Consider the following 26,600-nt stretch of genomic DNA (forward strand, 5'->3'; position numbering starts at 1 on the left):
TATATATATATATATATATATATATATATATATATATAATAACAAGATGTACATATAGTTATATAAAGAACAATGACAGACTCTCCACATATATCTATATAACACATTTACATAATGGACACACACAGCAACATTTAAGGAGACATGCATGTTATACACATTTATATAGATATGGGTGGGGATGTACAAATGTCCTAACATACCCTGGAATGCTGGGTTTGTCTGCACTTACACATCACAACAGTTTTCCGATGGAACCATGCCAAGGTTGCAACAGTACATAAACCATTCTCCCACATACCCCTGTGTCTGCAGACTGTCTCCCTGTAGATAGACACAGGTACACAGGTGGTGTAATGTACAATGGCTGCAACGCATGACTTGGTCAGGCCATAATGTCCCTGGCCACATGTCCATCTATCAAACTGTAGACAGCCACATATTGCCAGACTGGCAAGTGTACACACATCGCAGAGATATCACCAGGGATCCCACCCATAGGACACTAGATACAATAACAGTACCAAGCAGTATCACTCTGCAGATCACATATGCTGTCTAACACAAGGCCAATTTTTGTACTCCACAAGTACTGTACCTGTGTCAACATATACAACAGAAATAACCTGTGACATGTACGATAAGTACTGTAAGCTGTATTGTGTACTCCTAAATAAGTAGGGGTTCTTATCTTACATCATCCAACTCTGAGTGTGTGTATCAATATATCCCCCACAGCACTATGGACATGTCCATATGGGCTATCTCTGTGCAATGGTGTGCATTCTATGGCCCTGTGACTGGCTGCTGGCCTCTAAAGTCCCTCCTCTAAAAGGCCTGCTGATGTCATCCACCTTAAGAGCACTGGCTGACATTCTAATAACAGATAACGTCCATGGCACATGCAATAAGTACTGAAAGCTATAGTGTGTATTACTAAATAGGTAGGGGTTTGAATTTCACATCATCCAGGACTGTGGGTGTATATTTTAATGTGTCCCCACAGCACTATGGACATGCCCATATGGGCTATCTCTGTGCAATGGTTATGAATTTTAAGGCCCTGTGACTAGCTGCTGGACTCAACATTGTCCTCCTTTACAAGGCCTGCTGATGTCATCCATCTTATGCACTCTGGCTGACACTCTGATATACCATAAACTCTGTAGCACATACAATAAGTACTGCAAGCTACAGTGTATATTACTACATAGGTAGGGATTCTAATCTCACCATATCCAGTGTGTGTGTGTGTGTGTGTGTGTGTGTGTGTGTGTGTGTGTGTGTGTGTGTGTGTGTGTGTGTGTGTGTGTGTGTAAATATATCCCCTTGCAGTGATAGAGACATGCCTGTCTCTGTGCAATGGTTATGCAATTTATGGCCTTGTGACTAGCCGCTGGCCCTAAATTGACCTCATCCACATAAGCATAATTGATGTCCACCATCATCTTGATTTGTACGTGCAGAATACTCAGGTGACATATATCAAGGGTAGCAGACCTTGTAACAGGGTATGAAAGCATGATGATGATGACTGTCCCCATTGTTCCTGACACACTATCCTACACATATGCACCTAGGGAGCCAAACACGTATACTGGCATACCTTGTTGACATCATATCTCTGCTATTTCTTTTGTGCTGCCTTGCCATCCTGTGCTGCTGTATTGCAGCCATGTATTCATAGTTGAACCGCTCTGACTCCTGGGACAAAAACATACACAGGTCCATGACACACCTGTCATTCTGTAACACTACTGCCAGTGTACCATCAGGCAACAAAGATACGCGTTTGATGTGTAATCATGACATATGCCAGCATACAGTACTTGTCGTGGCCCACAACAACTGCCATGACATAACACTACTGTGCTACACAAACTCATGTAAAGTAATATACTCACCCAGTGCTTCAGCCACATATTTGCAGATCCCTGCATCAATGGCACGGATGGCAGGGATGTGGCACAGGTATCATCACATGCAAAGTGTGTGCTGTGGGGGTGCCAGAGGCCTAAGCTGTGCCACAGTTGACAGCATGTGTGTGAGCCAGAAAGGGGTGCTGGTTAGATGAGCCATGGAAAGGTGCCATGTGTGTCTGTTGATGACCTGTATGTGACAGTGGTGTTGGAGTGTGTATGTATACACAGTCAAGCCCTGTGCTAACCCTACATGTGGGTATGATGGACAGCTGTGGACCATACATGGTAGAGTGGACAGTTCACAGTCTCTGGCCATGAACATGGGAACTGGCTTCACCAGGAATAGCACAGGCACCACTATGCCCAAGGTCAGATGCGGGGCTAGTACCTGATGGTGACTGCTGTCTGCTGGGTCTGTGTCCCCCATGGGACTGCACAGGAACACATGCCCATGGCCTGCCACATCATGGTGTGGACAGCACACTGCACCCTTTCCTCTGTAGCACTGCAGGTGCTGTCACTATGGGAACATGAGTATGCACAGCCATGTGGACTCTCAGCAGATGGTGCTGCTGGCCTACATCCATGTGTCTGAAGCCCAGCTCCAACCAAATGTTCCAGCACAGACAATGTGCAGTCAAAGACAGACACTGTCTCAGCCCACTGTCTGTCCACTACATCAGTGAAATGATCCAGGGTATCACCAATGTGGTGAAGGCAGTTACTGATATCACACTGTGCTGCATCCATAACCCTAAGCATCCATCTAGTGTTGCATTCAGAACATGCCTTTGCCTCCATGATGGCCCAAAACATGTGGCGAGTGACCCATGGTGTGACACCTGCAACAGGAGGTGGATAGGCAGCAGTCCTCCTTCCAGCACCCCTGTCAATCTGCCTGTGTGGGACCTTGCCAGCTCTCTGCCTATTGCCAGTGTCTACACTCACTGATGCCATAGTTCTCACACTGTCCTGTACTATGTTGCCATCCTTCTACTATCTAATATCTGTGGCCTCTGGTGACTGGGTATGTGTGGGTATACTGACTGTGTGCAGGGACTATGAGGGCAGAAGAGTGATGTCAACCTCTGGGACAGATTCAGCCCCCAACATCCCCACCTGTGCCTCACTATGGTCACCATCATCATCAGAGTCTGATGAGACACTGACATCAGGTTGTTTGGGGGGACAGACTCCAACCCCCCTGTTCACCTGTGAGAAGCAAGACAAAAGCAGTACACTAGCATCTGCATTATTATGTATGGTAATCCACACAAACTCATACAGATGAGGATCCGCAACTGGATTGAATGTCCCACATCTTCTCACCACTGATCCCATGCACAACACACAAACTCACAACAAAATGCACAGACAAGTTAGGCCCTTTATAACATGCACATCAGCTACATCCGGTTAATGTTGCTAGTACAATACACCTGTGAGGTATGCAATATGATGGTGTATGTGATAGAACTACACATAAAACTCAGTGCACCTATCTTGAGAATGATATGCCAGTTGTAGTATCACTGCCTCAGGTATGTACCATCTCCCTAATGTGTTTGAACGGGCATCTTGGAGTAATTGCCTCATGTATAGCAGGCTGTGTAGTTCCTCATAACTATAAGTGCAAACTTGTTAATATTTGTACAAATACACATCTGTCATTTCTAGGCTATCCACTGTATTGTACTGCTCCAAAACGGAACATACAACTATTCTACTCTGGCTAAGCACAACAGATGTGCGTAAGGCAAAATAGCAGCCCTTAACTTTCATAGGGTATACATGATCTGTAAAACAACAGTATTACACTTACTAGGTACAGGACCATGAAGGTGGCCACACCTGATGAACCTATGAAAAGGTGGGAAAGAGGTATTGTCAGCAACACCAGATGTTGCAGTGTTACAAGGTAATATGTGATTATATCCATGTGTACAGTAGCTAATGTGATGCTGGCTATATTGCTCTGAGTATGTGGGCACACCTGTGTGTAAAAGCAACACCCCATTGCAGATAGACCTGACACCCATGTACTAGTATGCAGAGTCTACCACAATACAGTATTATACTGGTAAACACTGTAAGCTTACTTGGATGCTCCTCTGATGTGGATGCTGTGGCACCCACCTCCAGAATGTATGGTGTGATGGATGAATGGGAGCTGTTGGTTGATCCTAGGTTTGCCAGGAATTCCTCCATGGCTGAGAGTGGTTGTTTTGTCACAGGCCCTCTACCGGTGGCAGCATGATACCTGGCAGCAGCAGCTGCCCTTTGACATGCAGCATTGACTATAACCATGGTCCAGTGTCAGACCTGCTCATAGGTCCTGTCCTGTTGGCCAATTTGATTAACAGCCCTCACGAGGTTGCCCCACAATGCTGACCCTGTTCATGATTGTGGTGACCCTTGGAAAGCAGGATGTGTTGGTGGAGTCTAAGTGCATCCAGTATAGCATCATTCTCCGCAGATGAAAATGGTAGATGTTTCCATTGGTACATCATTCCTGCAAGACAACAATTGGGGAACAAATTACAGGACCAGATACATGGATATCCACTATGTACAGACACTACACACCCATAATGGCCTCCATTATCCACTGCAACCTCACACGTCATACCCCACAGTCTGGCAACACACTGCATGTGTGGCTATCACCAAGATAGTAGCAATACTGGGAAATGTCCCTGTGTGCTGTGACAGATTCTACTCTCTGTCTCTACACCCATCACTGCAACCTAATGTGGTGTGTCCCCTATGGGCAAATCCCCACTAATATGAAATACTGCCACTGTCAGACAAATACCAGTATGCTATTACAACAAGTATAGGAAGACAGTCCAGCAACACTAGTGTGCCACAAAGACAGAAAGCAATGCAAACCTGCTGTAGTATCTATAAATTAGCTATGAGGACTTTTTTCTCCAGTTAAATCAAAAATTTGCTTATAACCAATAACTTGTTTACTACTGTAATTTTACATATGCTTTACCATAGGCTTAAACTGCTAAGCTTTAGACATGGTGGAACAACATTTTTAGAATTCTTTGGGTCATTTTGAAATACACCCTTGTATAAAGAAGCAAGTAAAACATTTTTAAATTTATGAACAGCTACTATTTCTGTCATTTTACCTTTAGAATGTTTACCCTCAGAATATAGCCCTTTTCACCTTTCATAGTCTGTGACGTTACTGTTTTTAGGAGAAAATTGTTCATCTATGAAACATCTGAGCCTGAATCTAAGAGGAATCACTAGTTTTGAGTAAAATATATATTTGTTTTCATTTTCCTAATATTCAATCCATTTACTGTTTAGAAGGACTTAAATGCATTCTGCAAAGCTGAGCTAAGAAAATTTACCTCAAACACCGTAATCCCATTTTTCCAAGGTGGGCATACTGCTCAAAGATGATCAGGCATATCTCTATGCTACAAAGGGAATACCCCATAAATTGGGAATTAAAAGCAGCAGGTGAGTGCTGAGGAGGAAACAATCTGTAGGAAAGATGTTACTAGTGTAGTAAAATAGAAAGATATAGTACCTGACCAGAACTGTAAAAAATTATGTCAGTGTAAGACAAAGAAATCTATCTCTTTTATGTACTTCTATATCCTTTCTCAGATTTTATGAATTCTAGGTAAGGGACTTATATCCTGTCAGTCCATGAATCTTGCTGAGAAGTTCTCATCTTCTTTATTTGTAGACAGCAAAACATTGCTAGAATATGTGCTTTAGAATTGTCCATTCCTAGGTGAGATCTTAGTACATGATTATGTGCCAACCTCATCATAATGTTTATGAAAGGTTTGACATTAATAGATGATATATTAGTTCCTCTCTGTCCTTTATCACTAGAATGTCATCTTAAAAGTCTCAGTATTGCTAAGAAGTGAAATCTTTTTAACTTCTTCTGCATCCTTAGCAATATTTAATTTGTCCTGATCAAGCTATCATCTTATCTCTGTTTGTGTTTAATGTGTATCCAGTTTTCTGAATGGCAAACAGTTTTCTCCAGCCTGCGAACCAAAAAAGTTGGAAGTTAAAGGAAAAAAAACTGCTTTTGCTACAAATGTAGAAATGAGGCTTACTACAGTCAAAACACAGCACATGAAACATTGAAATGCTTCATCCCTGACCAAAAAAAATCAATTTTTGGCACTGCAGTCTATCACATGCATCATGTGGAAATGCTTCAGCCCTGACTGTAAATGCAGTATCAGCATTGATTTCTGAATACAGTGTGGTACTGCACAAACACCCAAACAGAATCTGTTGATCATGATCCCTGACATCTTGAACCCAGTGCAGATGTCCCCATCAACCCACCCCAGCTATGTCTCTGCAGTACTAAGGTAGAAGATACCATTATAGATACTAGGGACTTAATATGTAGCTCTTCTAACAAAGACAATTAAAGACAGTAATCTTCATTATCAGTTGCTATTTCCACATTTTTGTTTATGTTATTCTTTTCTTTTATAAATCTAAAGCATAGAGCCATCATTCTTCTTTTTAGGGTTCCCGTATTTCACCTCAATTGGAATATCATTAAGGCTTTGTTCAGAATTATTCTGTCTCTCAATATACACTTCTCTGTCTGTTGTTTTTCCTTTTTTAGGATGCTATTCCTCTGTCTTAGTGTGAGTGAGCATCACCCTCTCATTTTATTTTCCCTATCTACATTGCCTTCCATCTGCAAAGTGTACCACAGAACATTATCTTTAGATTTATTTATTTTTTCCCTTATTAATATATACCTGCTGTCTATAGTTTTCCATTTTGTAAATTGAATATTCTTAATACCAAGAAGCAGGTAAGGGCAATTTTGGGGTTAGCTAGTTACTACTGGGAATTAATATTAAATTTTTCATCAGCATCTTGCCCCTTACAGACTTGAACAAAAGGAAGATGTCTCTTAAAGAGAAATGGATTAAAGTAACATAATTATGTTAACCTTTTGAAGAGAAAACCATGTTCAGATTCTTAACTGGAATGCCCAGATTTCAACAGCCCTTTCACAGTATATTCTGTTGAATCATAAACAGGTATAGGGGCAGCATTGTCACAGACCTTTGACAGGAAAAATACATCTTGTATGTTTTCAGAGTTGAAAATTAACTACAGCAAAAATTGGGTATGCTATTATTTTGATAAAGTGCCTGGCAATCAAGCAGGCAATATCTTCACTACTGCATTATCTTCTCAGCCTAGAATTACCTGTTTTATGGACAATGTTTCACTGTTGTGGCAAAATAAATAGCAGGGTGAGAAGACAATACTCCTTAGATGTGAACTTCCTTTGCAGCCTTTTCACTTCAAGGTGACTTGCGCTATTGTAATGCAGATAGCCTATCTAGTGAGAACATCCCATGTAGTGGGTTTGGTCATTGTAATACTATGCGGCAGTTCTTACCAGAACAGTGATGTATGTTGTGATGCTGTCAACCCAGTTAGTTGGAATTTTGTAAATAATTATATGTTATTTGTGAATATTGCTAAGATGTATACAGAAATGTATGCTATGCACTGAGCTTCAAGAATGTAAAAGGGTACACTACTAGAAAAGAACAGAATGTTTTATGATTATGCTTATTTCTCAGTTTCACTGAAGGAGACAGGATGTCTAGAGCTAGAAGTTTTTTCTATCATCTTTAAACAGAAATAATTACTAGGTTTAAAATGTAAAGTGTTTTAATTGCTCCGTGACATCCTAGCAGCAGCACTTCTGAGAGAAATTTACTTCTCACACAGCGATGCAAAATATTCTTAGTTTCTGTTAGCCTGGGAACTGAAAGCAGGTGACAAAGGGTGATGTCATCCAAAGCTGACCAGCAGTAATGTTTGATAGTAATTTAAGAACTCTCTCAGAGACAGACTTTGCATTTTGTATTTGTCTTTGGACCTGGAAACATCCTCTCATCAGCACTTGCCTTCCTAATAGTAAATAAACAGGGTACAGTAATCTCTCATAGATATAGACAGGAATATAATAAAGATTAGTTTAGATGTTTTCTGTATTTATTTGAGACTGTCCTGCAAAGTTGTTTTAAAATATTTCATGTGATTTTGAACTCTGCAGTTACTGTGTTGTTTGAATATTTTCTTGTTCTTTTGTTATTTATTATTAAATATATTTCAAGCTATCTTTGTGGCTGATAGTTGTGAGACATATTTAAGCTCTTAAAGTACTTGCATATGTGTTTGGCGGTACAGGTGACTCCTAAATAGCCTTCGTCTTGGTCACAATTACCATTTGGATAATAATAACATTACACAGTTAGACTGGTCATCCTTTGTAAGGGCCTTTCTAGTGGTTGATAAGTAGAGGTTGGTGGAAGTGAAAACTATGTTATAGTCTAGCCAGAAGGGGGTATAGCTAGTAAACCTGTGCCAGCCTTCCCCGGATGTGTGTGTGTGTGTGTGTGTGTGTGTGTGTGTGTGTGTGTGTGTGTGTGTGTGTGTGTGTGTGTGTGTGTGTGTGTGTGTCAGCTACTTGGGCAGGGACACAAAGCACTGGTTGGACAGAGAGGGTGCTGGAGATTTTGGCTTGACCACTCAGCTGAGATCTTAACCCTATAGCTGTGCCAGTGGGGAGTCTTATTGGGGATCTGGAGGAAGAGGCAGAAACCAGCCCCAGACTGATTGTGATCTCTGTGTGCTCTTAAGGGAAATTGTACTTTACTGTGTATGTACTTACCATCCTCCCAATGTGCACGTTCCTCACTGTTACTAGTGGTGAGGATTGAGGATCCTTGATTACTGGGCCAGTGCAGGGGCGTCACATATGTAAATTATGTTAATAGTGTAAATGAAACTGTTGCATAAAAATTAAGAAACTAGTGATTATAAAGGCTGTATGTAGAACTGTTTCTTTACGTAGTCTGATATCTTATTTTTGTATTAGGTAGAGATGATTTCTACATTCCTTGGTTAATAATATTAATTGCATAACTAAGTGCTGTACAAATATGAGGACTGTATCCTTAGAAAAACAGAAAATTTGGCCTCTCATAGATGTGCAATGGTTGCCTGGAACATTCACTTTAGGTGTCATGCTGTGGACAGAAAATCATATAGTATACTCAAGGAGTCAAAGACTTGGGCATTTTGCAAATTAAACCATTGAATCCAAGATTAGAGACACTACTAGACATCAATTTAATTCAGTTAAGAAAGGACTGCTGGACTTTATTTTTCCTAAGAAGTAATTGTTTTATGTGTTCATGGACCATGCATTTTTTTCTTGCCTTTATTTTTGTTTGAAATAAATTTGTGCATATTTTGGTAAGACCATGTGCTTTAGTGCTATTATATTACAAATTAATTCAAATCCTTTCAAGGGCATTTAGTGAACCAGTTTAATATACAAGGCACAAGGAACACAACTGAAAAAGCATATATTTGACATGTAACATGAAAAATAAATCTGTATATGAGTACATTTTTTAGCCTTGAAGAGAATTGCAGGAGGGAAATTTCAGGGTTCCTGTCATGTCATAAAACTATGAAGGACAACATTTTATTGACAAAATTACAGCAGAATTTGCTAAGTAACTGAATTAGGATTTTTCTTTACACTGCTGATTAGATGCGTTGGCAGGGCTATCTCAGCTGTAATATCAATATTTACTGTCCCTTGAGAAACTTTTTCTGATAATACTATCAGTATGTCATCTAAGATAACTAAATTAAAACAGGACAAAGCTTATTAGTCTGATGGTCTGCAATGGTCAGAGAGTGTTTTATATAAAACCTGTTTAATATTCTTGCTAAAGACACAGCAGATCATTTCCGTTTTAGATTAGTTTTCCACTACCCTTGATATTACTACTAATACCATAAAATAATCAAAACTTTCATCAACTGGTTACTCTGAACTCTGCATGATAGTCACATAGCATTCATGATAAAAATACAGCTCTTACAACAAAGCTGTGCTCAACTCACTTGATAAATATTGTTCACCCAAAAGTAGGTGAGAAAAGTGTCTTTTGTTAATCTAACAGTGCTTCAACAAGTAAGCATATCCTTTATGATTAAACACAATTAGAAACTATTTCTAAACTGATAAACAAATAATTTGAGTAGTGAGCTGAGGACTGTTGTTAAAGACAAGTTTGCACACAAAATAATAACACTGATGTAACGCTGCACATGTCCAAACCAATACTTAGTAAAAACAATTTAAGTACATTTTTTTATTGTTTTTACTAAATATTGGTTTGGACTTGTACGGCATTACATTGACATAATTATTTTGTATATAAGGCTGTCTTTACTGTATTAGCTCCAGTCCTCAGCTCACTACTCAAAGTATTTGGTTGCCAGTTATTATTTGCGAGTAGTGTGCCCGCTCATTTTTTATACTATTTCTATATACTGACTGTAGGAGTCAAACAAATGGTCCACAAATAAATCTTGGATGATTTGTTTTTCAGTGGCAGATCTCATTGTCCTCACAAATTGCGAATGACAGGATAGATTAATGAATGAATGTTAAAAGTGAAGTAACAACAGTGGACGGCCTCTTTCACGCACAGCATACCCCTTTCCCGCCAAAAGACAAATATTTTCTGTGTATATCTCTTGTACAGATTGCAATGAAAATAAAACAAATAATAGTCACAGTAATGGACTTCTTCTGGTTAATCCACAATGACCCAGCAACTGCAAGGCAAAAAACACATACAGCATTCAGTGTGCACAAGCCCAAAGAAAATCATAATTTTTCCTGCTATATCTTTTTGCTACAAATAGTGCAAAAATGTTTGTTTTTCTTCCTGTTGTTCTCACAAAAAGACACTGCCCCAGTAACAATGTTCAGTCACCAGTGTTCATTTATTTGCCATTTTGTTTTGTACATATCCAACACCCTAGAAATCAAAAATAATAAAAAAGTCCCTTTCTATTTATATCTGAGGTATACACATATTCCCCTAACAGGCCGTATCAGTCCTTGATTAACAGTGAATATGACTTTGTTTTCACACACAGTGCCTACCACCCAACCACCTAACAAAGACAGCCTTTTGTTTTCCTACTTATGTCTAGTAGGGAAGAATATGAAACATATAATGGATGCAGCATTGTATTTTAATGTATTGCTTTAACACAAACAAACACAAATGCACACACATGCATGCAAACACACACACACACACACACACACACACACACACACACACACACACACACACACACTGTCTCTCAACAAACCATATCAATGATTGTTTAATATTGACTGAGTAAATTGTGCAATGTTTTCAAATACTGCTTGCTCTTCTCCACATGCACACAGAGATTGCCATCTTCTGTGTAGTACTTTTAAGTATGATTATGACAAACATATCAAAATAAATAAATCCCACAATAATGCATTTTAACTTACTGTTCTTGGACACACATACACTGCTACCTCCCCCAGCAAGCCAGCCAGACTTTTGAAAACATTGCTTTCAAATATAACACTCCTTCATAAATACCCAGGCACTTTGTGGGCATCCTTCAAAAAGTGTCTCTTATGAGGATTTTACCAACGATTCAATAAAATAAAAATATTTTACTTTTGAAAAATAGTGCATAAAACTATGAGTAGCAATTTCATTAAAGAAAGAGCAGTTGTGAATTTACACAGCAGGAAAAGTAAAATCCTCTGGTCAGATTTGATTTCTGGCTTTCACTCTTTCAGCACCACAAAAGATAAGATATAAAGACAAAATTAGTTGTAAAAGATGTTGGCAACAGTGCCACTTAAAAAGGCTACAAGGCACTTGAAATTCTTTTTATTAATAAAATACAATTTTATCAAAGCACTCACCCTCCTCTTATATTTCTCTAACCTACTATCAGCATAAGCCTCAAACAGTCTTGTTGAATCTCAGAGTGAATGTGTATCTCTCCACTGATCAGATCTTCCAACATGATGCAGCCCACTGTACCACCTTAGTAATGGGTGCTAACCCTAACCCTAAAGCAAGGTATCATTTCTTCACAGTTATGTAACTTATCCTGAAGCTGTGCGATCTTGACATACTATAGGTGATATTAAGTAAGTGAGACTACGGACAGATCACTGATTAAGTAAGTGAGACTACGGACAGATCACTGTGATGGGTGTGTTGCTGTTTTATTCCATTTCACCAAACGATGTAGGTGGGGATTTAATAAACTCCATGTAGGAATAGTGTAAGTCCTACATGGAGGGCACCATGGCCATTTCTGTAGCTCCCTCTCTGCAGTGTGCCTTGCATATTAATGAAGGCTTGCTACTCATGGTGAGCCATGTGACATGGTTACTGAATCAGTTTAGGTGGTGTGTTACAGTGTCCGGAGATGACTAACACACCCCTTGCTCTGTCAAAGGGCCAGATGGCACTGAAATATAAAGGTTAAATATTTTATTTCCGTTTTTTTTTGTTTTGTTTTTTTTTTTTTTTGTGTTTGCGCAGCACAGCACTTAGCAATGGACATGTACCAGACATCTAAAAATAGAAAAAGGATACTTTTAATTTTAACTTAAAGGTCATGTTTAAGCATATCTGAGCGTGTTTGCATGGCACAACACAGGGCTCAGTAATGGTTAAACGTAGCTGAGAGCTATATAGAAATGTATAGCAGTAGTCATCATATCCACATAGATACATGGTTAGAGTCACACCCCTATGTGCCATAAGTGCACGGTTCAAATACAAAAAACAGCCATTCAGCTTTTACATCTGATAAAGTTTTATAAATTAATTTTTATTTTATTGATATATGTGTTGATATATGTTAACCATGTTAGACCAGCTGGGCCTGAAGCCCATTATCAGTGGAGACCCAAAGAGAAAAGATACAATTACACACAAGTCTACAATACCTAAAATACACACTCCAAGATTAAGAAATTAAAATACATAAATTCAAGAAATATAGAAGTGCAATACATATACATAATGAAGTGGTAGTAATGTGCAAGTAATTTAATATTATTTTTTAATGTAGTTTGCCCTTAGTTAAGCTCTGCTAAATACTGCTCAGCCAAGTCAAGCAGTGCTTAAACAAGACCTGTTTTAGCAGTACTTTGTAACATGCAGCTCCTCTTACCTGCTTTGGCACTGCTAAGCAAACCTTGTTTAAGCAGTCCTCAGCTCAGCTAAGCTGGGTTGCATACTGCTAAGCATTGCTAAGCACTGCCAGTTTAAGCACTGCTCAGCTGAGTTCAGTGGGTTTGTATGGTGCTAAGTGAAGCAGCACATTTTTAAAAATGGCCAAATGGCAGCAAAGGGTGGGAAAACAGCCTTATTTAAGTACAACAGATGGGAATACAGCCTGTATCTCTTGGAGTTTGATCTTGGCAGAGACTATGGCAGGAGTTGGAGAGGGTGCACACTTCAGGGAACAGCAGTGAGGCATTTTGGAGTCAAGAGGCATGATTGGACTCCTTGTGAAAGACCATGACATCTGGCTGCTGTAGGGTCATCATCAGGGGTCGGAATACAAATCAGACACCTGGGACTAGCTGGCAAGCAATCTCATCAGTGCAACTGGTATCCCCCACACAGGTGAGTAGGTGCATCAGCATTATGATGACCTAAAGCATAGAAAAAGGGATCTCTTGGCAACATGAATCCAAGATGCTCTGGCTGATAATGCCTCATAACTTTTTAAGTATTGTAAGCATTGTTTTACCAAATTCTAGTATGGATATGTGATAGACAATTATGCATAAAGGTGTTTTTCTCTGCCCACTGATGCAGAGGAGAGAGCTCATAACCTGGAGGCCCATGGAGGGTGCCTGGTCAGGTTGCACCATGAGTGTGGTGAGTACAGATGTATCTTGCAATCTATAGTAATATAAATAAAAATGAGTACAGTAGTAACTGCCAGTAGGTATATTCTGTGTTGAGTGTACTGCAATGCATGTGGCCATAGACCTGGACTGATATAAGTGAGTAATCCCAGGTACAGTTCAATATAGATGAAAGCATAAAACCTGCTAATGTTAAGGAAAGAAAGTTACAACTGCATTATAAAGAAATAAAAGCTTATACTGTATTAAAAATGTTAAGGTAATAAAGTACAACTGCATTCATAATGTTAAGGACATAAATTCAAATGCATTCATAATTTTAAGGAAGTAAAGTTCAACTGCAGTCACAATGTTAAGGAAATAAAAAGTTCAACTGCATTCAGAATTGTTAAGGAAATAAAGTTACTACTGCATAAATTGTGGAATAACAGCTGTCTTGCAACACCTGCATTTTCTCAAGTGTTCATGTTCATCAATAAAGACTGTTAGATGTATACCAGTCACTGTTTCCTATCACCCTTAATAAAGCTGTGTTGTGCAAAATATGTGTATTTTGGGCTGTTGGTCAAGAAATTGAGTATTGCAAGTGCTGTGAAGTAAACACGGGAATAATACCATGAAGTGAATTAAGGTTATCTGATAAAGAACTGTTGTGCTAAAGTGTAGATGTTGAGCTGCACTACAAGATATAGTGCATTATGATATTTGTTCTGCACTAAGATCTGAAACTAGAATAGTAATGGCTAAGGTATAATACTGTGTTTATCTCAGGATTGTCTTGTGTTAACCACTGTATTTCAGCTATATGCATTCCTGAACTTAGTTATGCTGCTGCAGGCAAGTATGAAACTGTAATAGCTGTAGACTGCAAATATATCATCTGCAACTGTATATGGGTCAGGTAGGCAACCCAGCAATCCAATATGGTCTATACACATCACATATGCTCCCATCCACTAGGGGTTAAATGTGTACACCTGCATTACAAATTTTAATACACAGTTCACCTACTATCTCTATCATGCATGAATCTCATGAATGTGTGTGCAAGTGTCACTGCAGTCTTGTATAACACTCTACCTCTATTACCAGGTCATAGTGTGTTACCACATGAACTCTAGGCATATATTACTCAATAAATATTCAGCAGGGGCTCAATAGCTCAGTGTGATAAATGCTAGGTTTGATGTACATTTTGTCACACAGAGACCAGGGTTCAAATCCAGGGACAAGTACTACTAAATATTAATAGAAACTGTTATGTATTGTTAACAGATGTTCTCCCCACAGGAATTACATGTAGATAAATGGCTGCAGTAGCTGTTCCAATGGGTTACTAATTTGTGTATCCAGATATACCAGAGTGTTAACAGCATTGCTCAGCAAGGTAATACAACTGCAGCCAATAAAAAGTTAACAATTACAATACTAATACAAGTTATTAAAATAAATAAAACTGTTTAATCTTGGTATGGCTGTATGCCTGGTGTGCCTTTGAATGCCTGCTGATAGTCTAACCCCATGTCTGACAAGGATGGCATGATAAGCATAAACTCTCTGTACTGTGCATGATACATGTCTTTCAAGTGTCATGCTGTCACAGAGTGTGATCCCTTTTGCCAAATCCATGGGACACAGATTAAACAGCCACTTGATTTATCTCAATAGCACAGTCACACATCAGTCCAAATTACACCTTGGTAGTCACATATGTTTTCCTGACATATAATAGTCCCCTGTAGTTGTGTACCTGTAGGTGTTACAGCTTGGCCCTACTGTCCCATGTGGATAGTGTGAGAGGTATGTAGGTTCTACAGAAGCTGCAGGGCACATGCATACATAAATTAAAGGCAGACCTGTAGAGTATATATATGAGTTCTGTTTCAAGCAATATAGCCTATACTGGAAGTAATGGCATGTATGGCTCTCTCCCCCCACCCCTTATCTGAATCATAATTTATTATTCCTGTACATTGAGTATGGTATACTTTTAACATATGTTGTTCACAAAATGTTATGTTGGGCCTTGTGTTTTATTATTATTATGTATTACAATGGTTGCATACTAACATACCTTGTTGAATTACCTATGTTGTTGGACTTATGCCGTAACTGTTACTGGCATGATGTTACACTACTGACTGTTATTCTAATTATTGCTGTGTTCTATATGCTATGCACTGTTATGTTACTGGGTTATGTGATTTGTTCTGGCATGCTATTACAACTAACCAGATGTTCTCTTCATTACTAACCTAAACACTGTGAAACACCTCATCACTATAGCTCGACTGGGTAGGCCTGTTCCCATGGATCCACCTATCCTACCTCAACTGGCCATGGCACCAGGTCTTAGCACATCGGGACCCAACCTGGAGCTACCCCCTCTGCCGGTCCTGCACCACCTATGGGTGGGACCACCTCTGGGGGTGAGGACCATCCCTGCGGGAGTGGGCGCAGAGAGGGAGTGTTCACCCAGCGACAACTACCAGGCAAGGTGTGCAGGATCATGCAGCAAGGATTTGATGATCAACTGCACTCGATTGAGGACAGACTGGCCAACCTGGAGGGGCAGGCTGACCCTGGCACCCACCCCAGCACAGCCACCTTCCCTTCAGGGCCGTGAAGGAGCAGTGATGACTACCCATGGGTGGGAAGCTCAGTAACACTGCTGCCATCTGGGGGCACTTGGTTCTCCGATTCCACAGCACCGTCCCCATCCAAGGTGATTACCTCCCTCATGTGTCATACACCATCACTGTCTGCTGTCTTGTTTGTTTGCAAATGCTACCTCTCCTTCTCAACTTACTTCTCCACACATACCTATATCCCTTCCCCAATATTCCACTCTTTCCTGAAAAAAAATGGACACCTGTCCCACAAAAAAATATTGCCCCATACATAGCTCTCCATTTTGCCCACACCTACACTGCCCAAAATGAATCATTACAGCAATTAATCAACAAAGTTATGTCACCCACACCCCTGTCTCTTGGATGTGAGGCTCCAAATTTCAAATTGGGTCTTATTTGTTGACTGTATTACAAAGAAAATGGGACACCATTTATATCATTAAATTTTACAATCTCTTTGAGGTAATTATCACTTTAAGATCTAACTGCTGTTAAGCCTGCTACCTGCAAGAATGCATAGTGAGATTCAAAACTTAAAATGAGAAGTGTAATATCACCCCTCCAAAATACATACCCAGACTCACTTTGCATTCATTTATTTGTGATTTATTTTATATGTTTTCACTTTCTGCCTCTTTGATGTTTTGTACTTAATAACTTAACAGGAAAAAAGGATATTATTAAAGTAATGAAAAGATTGTATAAAGGGGATATAACCTTGTTCAGATATAATGTTATTGTTCTTATCTACCAGTCCTAAAAATACTTTTTAATTAGAAACTTAGTCATTTATTAATTATCATTAAGGTCATAAGGTCTAATTGTTTCAACATGTTCACATAAAGGTTAATTTGAGGAATTTGAGGCCTTAGAAGTAGTGCTTCTTAGGGAACTAGTCTGTTAAGCTTTGTCTGTATTGTAATGATAAGTGCAGGGAGAGTTAACTTCATATTTTATCCACTTAATAAGACTCAGCATATACATTTCTTATTGTGTAGCATACCCCGCTCTGAACTAGCTACTTATCCCCTGCAATATTCCTGGTCCATGGGCGTAGTGGTTAGGCACAGGGTTAAGATGGGAATAGTAAGATGCTTTCCAAACTCTTTACACAAAATTACAAACAAGAATTATCAACTCAAATCATCACACAAGACACATTTTACCAATATCCCCAGTTCATAAATGTGGGAACTCAATTTGTGGAACATTAAAGGGCTCAAAAAAAACCAGGAAAAGGAAACTGATTTTACATCTCACACTACAAGCTAAAGCTAACCTCATACTAATCCAAGAAACACATCTTACCCTTGAACAATGGAAGGAAATTAGCAATAGAAAATGGATAAGACAAATCATAGCTTCAGAAGGTAAAACTAATAGTACAGGGGTAGCGATAATAATTAAGTACCAATTCCAAGAAAAATTCTTGAAACCAAAGTGGATAAGGAGCAGAGGTGGTGTTACTTAGTTTTTTCAATCCCTATTCTTCCTAAACCTATACTGCTTTTCAATATGTATGCCCCCTGCAACAACTAGCACATCTTTTTTACATCACTATATCCCATTCTGAACAGATTCCAAGATTACTATATGGTACTTGGGGGGGGGGGGTGACTGGAACACATATCAAAATCCAGACCAAGATAAATCAAGTAGGACCCAAACATACAACAAACAAGCATCCTTAGCTCTGAATGAACTCAAACAAGACTTCAAATTATATTATCCTTTTAAATATGGACATAGTGCAAATAAAGCTGGAAAATTCACGTTTTACTCTCAATGCCACAAAATGTGGTAGTGAATAGATTCCTTTTTAGTCTCAGACGTTTTCATCAACTTAGACCCAACAATAAGTATACATACTAGATACCTTTCAGACCATTCCAAAATTGCTTTAAATATTAACTGGAACCCAAAGAACTTTACAAGGAACAGAGGCTTTAACTGGTCTTTAAACCCCAATTTGCTCACCAAAAAGGAGGTAATAAATGACATACAATCTATACTAAAACAACCCTATCTAACATTCCTAACTCCCAGACACCTTTGGATATTGAATGGGCCACAACTAAAACACAAATTAGAGGAATATTCATTAAAAAAGCAGCTTATTATAAAAAAATGCAACTTAAAGATGAACAGGTTTTAAAAAGTAAAATAGACCCCGGGATTCATGAACCTTGCGCCAGGCGCACGCATGGCTTAGGCGCCACAACGCCAGACATGGCCGCCGAGCGATTCAAGTACGATCCAAACCCACGTGCATCAGCGGCGCGCCGAGTTCGCCGCCTCCGGCGTAGGTATGTTAAATACCCCATGTGCGGTGTTGCACCATGCAAATGAAGGCAAGTAGCGATTCACGAAGTGGCGCGGGCATAGCATAACAGCACGGCAATGTAAACCAAAAAAAAACGGTTTACATATATCCAAACATGACATAGGAGTAACGGAAGGCTGCCAACGTCATGTGTCATAGTGGTGCAACATGGCAATGTGTAAAGAAATCGAGAATGTCAAAGGAAAACCTGCAGAAAATGTAAATAACGACATAAATGTCATGTACGCAAAAACCACAGCAGAACCCCAGGACATGTCCGCGGAAGGTGAGGAACAATGAAGTAATATGACAATGCCATAAAAGAGCAGTATAAGACACATCAGCATCACAGCCACAATACACCATAGTATGAATGGAATGCCACAACCACAGCCCAAGGGTTGCCAAGGAGTGGCATCGGTGTCTGGCGCCGTAACCATGTATTAGTAGTCAATGCCATGCAAATGAGGCAGATAATACTGAATCGCAAAACCCCCGCCGGCATAAGGCTGCACCAAACGGCGCAGCGGTAAAACACTGAGGAGTGGCCTAGAGGGAACACCTGTCAATCGCAGAGGGGTGTGCCGCTGTAGGAGGAAGCACATTGGAACCCAGCAAACCTGGGCTGTACAATGCACATCACAGCATCAGGACCGGCGTGTGAGGAAATAGATGCGCTGAGAGTATACAATGCACGCACAGATGCATGTGCACGAGGATGACGACGTTCCCCAAACCAGTCATGTGACGGCTGCCCTGTCAACAACCATGGATACAGGAAGGTGATGCGGAGAATATGAGGAAATGCGGAAGCAGTGTAATTGGAGTCGTAATGAGCAATTAACACCAATCAACCGACAGAGGGCAATCGGCAGCTGACAACTCTGCATGCAGAAATCTGCAAGACGGGAAAGGGGAGGAATATGAATGCAAACAAAGTAGTGGATGTTGCAGAAATGCAAAGAGCGAAGAACCGATACAGCACAGCCAAGGAGAGAGTTAGCATAACGGCGGCAGACAAAATGCATGACATGTCATGTGCCTGCAGGATGCACTCCGTAAATAGTAGGTGCAACGTGCAGAAACAGTAAAGTAAGGTGTAAAGCTAAACCAATTCAGGCAAGTGTAATGTAACACCAAAGGCAACAGCGTTGCAGTGCCAACGGTAAAACACGGTAGATAACCCACAGATACGGCAGCAGAGACACACCCAATGACATCACGGTGTACAGCACAACACTATAAAGTGGGAATGCACACAACACACAGCGCGAATTCCCAAACGCTGCGCCTTACGGTGTAAACACACGGGGAACTTTTAAAATGTATATGTTGGGTGCTGCCGTGGCCGTGATGCATCAGCATGTGCTAGAGACAGACGGAGTTGCGGAGGAGGGTGCCGACAACTACCGGAGGCCTCAGAGGAGAAGGAGAGTGTTCAGACCAAGGGTGACCTACCAGGGGCTGCAAGACCTGGAGATAGTAGAGCGTTACAGGGTGGACAGGGACACGTTACAGCAAATAGTGGAGCTGTGCCAGCCAAGCCTGAGAACAAGAGACAACAGAGGGGAGCCCATCCCAGTGGACACAAAGGTATGTGTAAGCTTGCGAATACTGGCAACAGGTACCTTTCAAAGGCCAACGGGCGATATAATGGGCATCTCACAGGCATCAGCATCCAGGGTACTACACCAGTTTCTGGATGCCATGTTACGACATGCCCATGAGTATATATACTTCCCCAGATCTCAGGAGGAGTTGGCTAGCAATATCGCCACTTCCACTGTGTGGCACAATACCGGAGGTACTGGGTGCGATAGACTGTACGCACATAGAAATCAAGTCACCACCCGGTGAGCAGGGTAGACGCTACATAAACCACAAGGGATTCCCCTCCATCAATTGCCAGGTCGTGTGCAATGCAGGGCATTATCATGGATGTGTGTGCTGGCAGCCCGGAAGCTACCACGACGCCCATATCTGGCATGCCTCACAGCTGTATCAGGTATTCGCCAGGGGGGACATCACACAATGTCACCTTGTGGGTGATGCTGGCTACGCATTGGAGCCGTGGATGATGACACCCATCAGAAATGCACACACACACATGCAAGAACGCCATAATGAGGCACACGCACAAACCAGAATAATCATAGAGCGTGTGTTTGGGATGTTGAAATCACGGTTCCGGTGCTTGGATACATCTGGTGGAGCCTTGCAGTACTCTCCAGGCACATGTGCCCACATATTCATAGTATGTGCTATGCTACATAATATGATCCTGCGGAAACAGCTGCCGCAGGGACATAATGGTGTGGGGCCACCAAGCCCGCCACAACTGCCAAGGCAAGCACAGGCACAGGGCGTTCAGCGCCATGAACACACTGTGCCAGCCCCAGTAGGCAGACGGAGGCGTACCCAATATGCCTATGCCTTGGCAAAGAGGAAACGTATAGCACATACTCTGACAGCGTAGGCCCCATGGACTGACACCTCCCTACCTGCACACACAGTGAAATGGATGGCACACAAACATGTCCGCCCGTAATGTGTACTGTATGGGCGGTCCCATGTGTGACTCCAACATAGGTAGCACCCAAACATTGCACAACCAACAGCCAGCGGAGCATGGACCGCCAACACCTCAACCGCACGCGGGTCCGACAGCAGACGGCGTAGACGTATGCTGCCACGTTCGGCGCAAGGTGTCTACATATGTGCATACACAAATATGGATATAGATATCATTACACATGTAGAAATATATGTACACATACACAGATATAAAGTACAACAAGTTAAACTGGGAATCACAGGGATGCAAGGTTACAGATGCAGTAAGATGCGAACTCTCAACATAGTAAACATACTGAACGACAACCCGACTATCCGGGAGGATGGACAGAGCAGGGAATGCCACCCATGGAAAGGTCAACCCACCTAAATGCATATTCGCCATTCGGGATGATCGCCAGGCCACGATACAGTAACAGGACATGTGCGTGTAATATCCTCAGGATATGAGGGCGGAGGTAGACACTGCCGCCGGCGATGTGGTCAACGTAGGTACTGTGTGCAACCGTCTCTGCGAACGCGGCAGTATGTCTATGTGTGAGGTGAGGGTGTCGTGTTCCGCTGTGCCAGTGTAATGTGTGTGACACTATAAAATGTGTATGTAGGTGGCATGTGACAGGCGGAGTGGAATAACATGTGTAGGCATACAGTATAAGAACCACAGGCGTATGTATAGCAGTACCCACAAAGTAGTACTGAGAGCTCCTCACTGGCTAGGCGCGTGGCGACGTAAAATGATGCAAATCGAAAATGTCCCAGAATGTACCACAGGAGTATAGCCAACATGACATGCAAAGGACGCATGTACAAACCATCAGCGGATGTATGGCGCCGACATGTTAATTCCAATACGATATATCGGCAATGTTACGCAGCAATAGTTATGTACCGCGGAAATACGCATGTGCTACCCCGGCACCGATCGTGGACACGTATCGTCCCGTAAACACCGCTGTGTGTTCTACGAGTGTTAAACAAGCAATCGCCACCCGAGTAGGTGGCAACCGGTAGCATACAGGCCGTCCCAACTACAGGACCACAATGACCGTAAATATCCGTGACAAAATGCCAAGGGATACTCGGCACCTACGACCAGCTGCAGATATACTACTGATGTGACGGAGGAATACATGCAGTAAGCACACAAGCAAGCGGTACTGACAGCAGCCGACATCAACAAAACCTACACTCCTAGAACAACAGACAGGTAACTTGTACCTCCCCAGGCAGGGATGGAGCACACACAGAAGCATACCATGTATGTACAAATGCAAGGCCCACAACCCGTACCCGTCACCCACAGCCGCCGATATACCCCATCGCACATATCAAAGGGATACAATCCGAAATAGCAGCAAAGACATACAGGCAGTTAATGACAGAGGCATACCCGCAACATCCCGCGTGGGAACCACTATCAGCAGCGGATGCATACCTGCATCCGTTGTGTACAGGAATACAAGAGCTATGTTACACATCAGAATGCGAAACGCCATCGACAGACGCCGGCAGGACACGGACACCCACATGTGGAACATAATACCATACCCAACACACACAATCCAAGGCTAACACCACAGCCAAATGTAACTGACGCGACACATAGCGGTTGTAGTTACACATAATATAACACAATACATACCATCCCCACGAAGGTAGTGCAGATAACCAACGCCCAGACGATGAATGAACTATGGCCTAGTTCCGATGAGTACCGTACGAATGGAGGAGATGCACAGGTGATATGCGCATAAGTACACACCGAGGAACAGCTATTGGTGTGATGAACCCACATGCCGCAGGTGACGACGGATATAAGGAAGACTCCCAGGATAGTCAAACTGTATGTTCATACCGAACAAAGACGTTATTCCTACAACAGCCGATCACTTGTCAGTAGTGAGACACAAACAGAATACGGAAAGCAATACAGGAAAGGTATGTAGAACCCACGAGATGTACTGGTGTGTAACGCATGATATGTATGATGAATTGGCACTGTATGTGAACGGTGTTTGTCAGTAAAGATACCTGTCCATAAAGGAGAGAGTGGTGAAAGGTGGTTATGTAGTGTTAACCTGCTGAGTATACCAACCACTGTGGACACCGTGTGCACAGCAGTGGGACATCATGTACACAGCTGGGATAGGCCAAGGGGTGCCATCGTGATTTAAAACACAGAACAATGCCACCACCCACGCTGATGCTGGCATTGGATGTCCAACAATGAAGTGCCACAGCAGGGGATAGGACATGTATGTATAGTGTCACAGCACACATGTGTATGGGCAGATATTGTCAATGTCATACGTAATGTGTGCACGACGTGCACGTATGCCTCTCAGTAGGGGTGACCATGTCAAGTATGTATAATGTAAAGCTATCATGATGGATACGTTCAGACATTATACACAGTATCACAGGCATAGCATGCATGATGGATGTTTGGCCTAGTGTTATGTACATTAACAGGATATGTATGGCCTGCAGATATGGGACAGAGCAGTAGCAGAATAGCCACCCAAAATGGAAGGAACATCAAGTAACCATGTCCCAGCCATCTGTAGCAGGTGCAATGTGTGCAACAATGATGTCTGGCAGGTCCATGTGTAAACACATGTGCAATGTACACAGTCGTGCCACCCCCCCATGGTACTGTCCACTGGACAGCAAAGGTGGATGTCAAATGCATGTCTACACAGTACTGCTGTTGTGGTGGTCCCATGTGTATGTGTCACCCTATCAGCAAGGGAGCTATCACATGACCAGTGCCACAGTGTGTCCCTGTGGGATGTGCACAGGACCTATGTTCTACAGCATGGTGTGTGTCTAGTCTGTGTAGGTAAACAGAAGGCCAGGCTAAGCAATGTGGCTTGTGTGCACATATGCATGACTGCTTCATTCACCCTGCTCACTGCAGATGCCATGTAGGAGTACTACATGCATCAGTAATCTGGAGGACATGGCCCATGGCAGAGTACATGACACCACTATGTAAGTGGTATGCAGATGAGTACAGATGTGTTCCCCATCTGTCATCTGCATATGTAAACTGTCTGAGCCTGGTATACATCACGGCATGACTATACTGTGACATGGAAAGTTGTAGCCATTGTGGAAGGCACACCACGAATGTGTTATAGTAACCCTGCCCGTGTGTAGATGTGTGTATGGCACAAGTACAAAGGCTACCAATGTCCCAGCAACACACATAGTCCAGATAAGTGTGGCCCTGCAGATGTGTACCCACGCCACAGTGGAATATGGCAACCACAGCACCATGTGGGGCATGTGTGTGTACAGCAACCATGTACAATGTGATATGCATGTATAGGGACAGTATCCACGTGATACCCAGTGGATGACTGTCGCTATGCAAAGGTGATGTGTATGCACGATCCGTGATGTATCTGACACAATGACATCTACACGATATATCTGCCACACCGACACCTGCATGGATGTTAGCAGTATGAGCTGCTGGAGCTAGAATGCCGCCAGGTATGTAGATGTGGGACATGTAGACATGGATATTACTCCGTGACAGCATGTTGTGTATGTAAGCAAATAGTGAACATGAGGGGACACATGACCGAGGACTGTGTAATGCCACATGTACTGTACATGTCGTAGGTAGCATGATATGCTTGCACCACTGTGTGACCTGTCCAGGAGTCACATAGCCTAACATCCTGAGACACAGGGTATGATGTGATGGTGGATGTGTACATTGCCAATACCAGAATGTGGAATGGTGCTGAAGGGCAATGTGGGGATAATGTCTGATCTGTTACCCTCTGTACTACACCAACCACCCATGCAATGGTATGACAGGTGGCCATCATGTGGATGTGGTGTGCTGTGGCACACAGACGCACAACAAGGGTGCAAGTAAAGGCATGGAAGTTGTCAATGAGTGTGTGAAGCATGTATGTGAGGATGTGCCCCAGTGCCATACCGAATGGTGCAGTCATGTCTGTATGAATGCAGTCCCACACGTGCAATGCACTACCACCCATGTGTAGTGTGATAGATGCGGTGGTGTGGTGGTCAAGGTACACAACGTCCATGAATGGGCTAGCAGTTAATTCAGTGGGCTGCTGCAGAGACACATAACAACCAGTTTGGTGGGATATAACAGCTATGGAGATTGGAGGTGACATTGGGACAGTGTCCGAGGACATAATGTGTGCATGGCAGTACCATGTATGTGTCCACAGGGACAATGCGATGTCCATGTATGGATTGGAACCCTGTAGTGAGTGAGAGTGTATATTATTGGTAGGTAACCCATTGGCTGGCATGTTGCCAACAACATCTCTTTTGGCAATGCCTGGGTGACTGTCGTATGCTACATTGAATGTGGATGTAGCCAAACAACACAGACATACCACCACACTGTGTGAGGGCCCACACTGCAAAGTATGGTGGTCATGTGTAGGTAGCTAGCTGTGGAGTATGTGATGGAGCACGAGGACACACCATGACTGTCAAGTGATGCACCACACACATTTGAACATACCCACCGTGCAACAGCCTGCACATGCGCCCATACAGCACATGTGCATGGAACATGCATACCACTGTGGCATCTGTGAAAAGGCCAGTACCACCATGTCTCTGTGTGGAATAGCATGGTCCCAACCAGTGCGTACATGTAGCGGAAGTGCATCGTGATATGTGTCAGCATAGTCATGTATACTGTCCGTCTGCCGGGGTGCCATGCCATCAACTACCCCCGTCAGCAGATGTTGGTAGTACCGGCTGTTGAGCACATGTACCATGTATGCTGCAATGGGTGTGTGTCCAGGGTGTGGCTAGCAGGGCCGCAAAGCATATATGTCCATCAACCAGAGGGGGGATGTCTGTAGGTATAGCACACAGACACATGGAGGTATGGTGCATGCCAAGGGTAGTGTAGGCATGATATGTCTTGTTTAATGTGTCACCCAGCTATGTGTAGTGCATGGCCAAGCATGTGTGGGTACATGGGAGTCCATACTAGGGAAGTGCGTGTTGCTGTCAGCACATGGCAGTAGCAACTGTCCGAGGTGCAATGTACAGTATGATAACACAGCCAGCATGTAACCTGTGGTGTACAGTGTATTCACCGTCACGTGTCACAATGTGTCTAGCGGTCACAAACATGGGTATCCGAACATGGAGTACCTATGATGCATTTCTCTTAGAAAAACATACAGTATGTGTGTACATCACTGTGTGATGTGGGATCCACACACCTGTGTGTGTTGCAGTCCAGGTATGTGCCTGGGAGGTATGATCTGTGTACAATCTGGACCGGCAGGTGTGCTCTGTAGAGCATGGAGGCAGGTCCCAGGCACTGC

This window comes from Protopterus annectens, chromosome 4.part0 (genome assembly GCF_019279795.1).
Source record: "Protopterus annectens isolate FY-2018-M chromosome 4.part0, PAN1.0, whole genome shotgun sequence".
Taxonomy (NCBI): Eukaryota; Metazoa; Chordata; order Ceratodontiformes; family Protopteridae; genus Protopterus; species Protopterus annectens.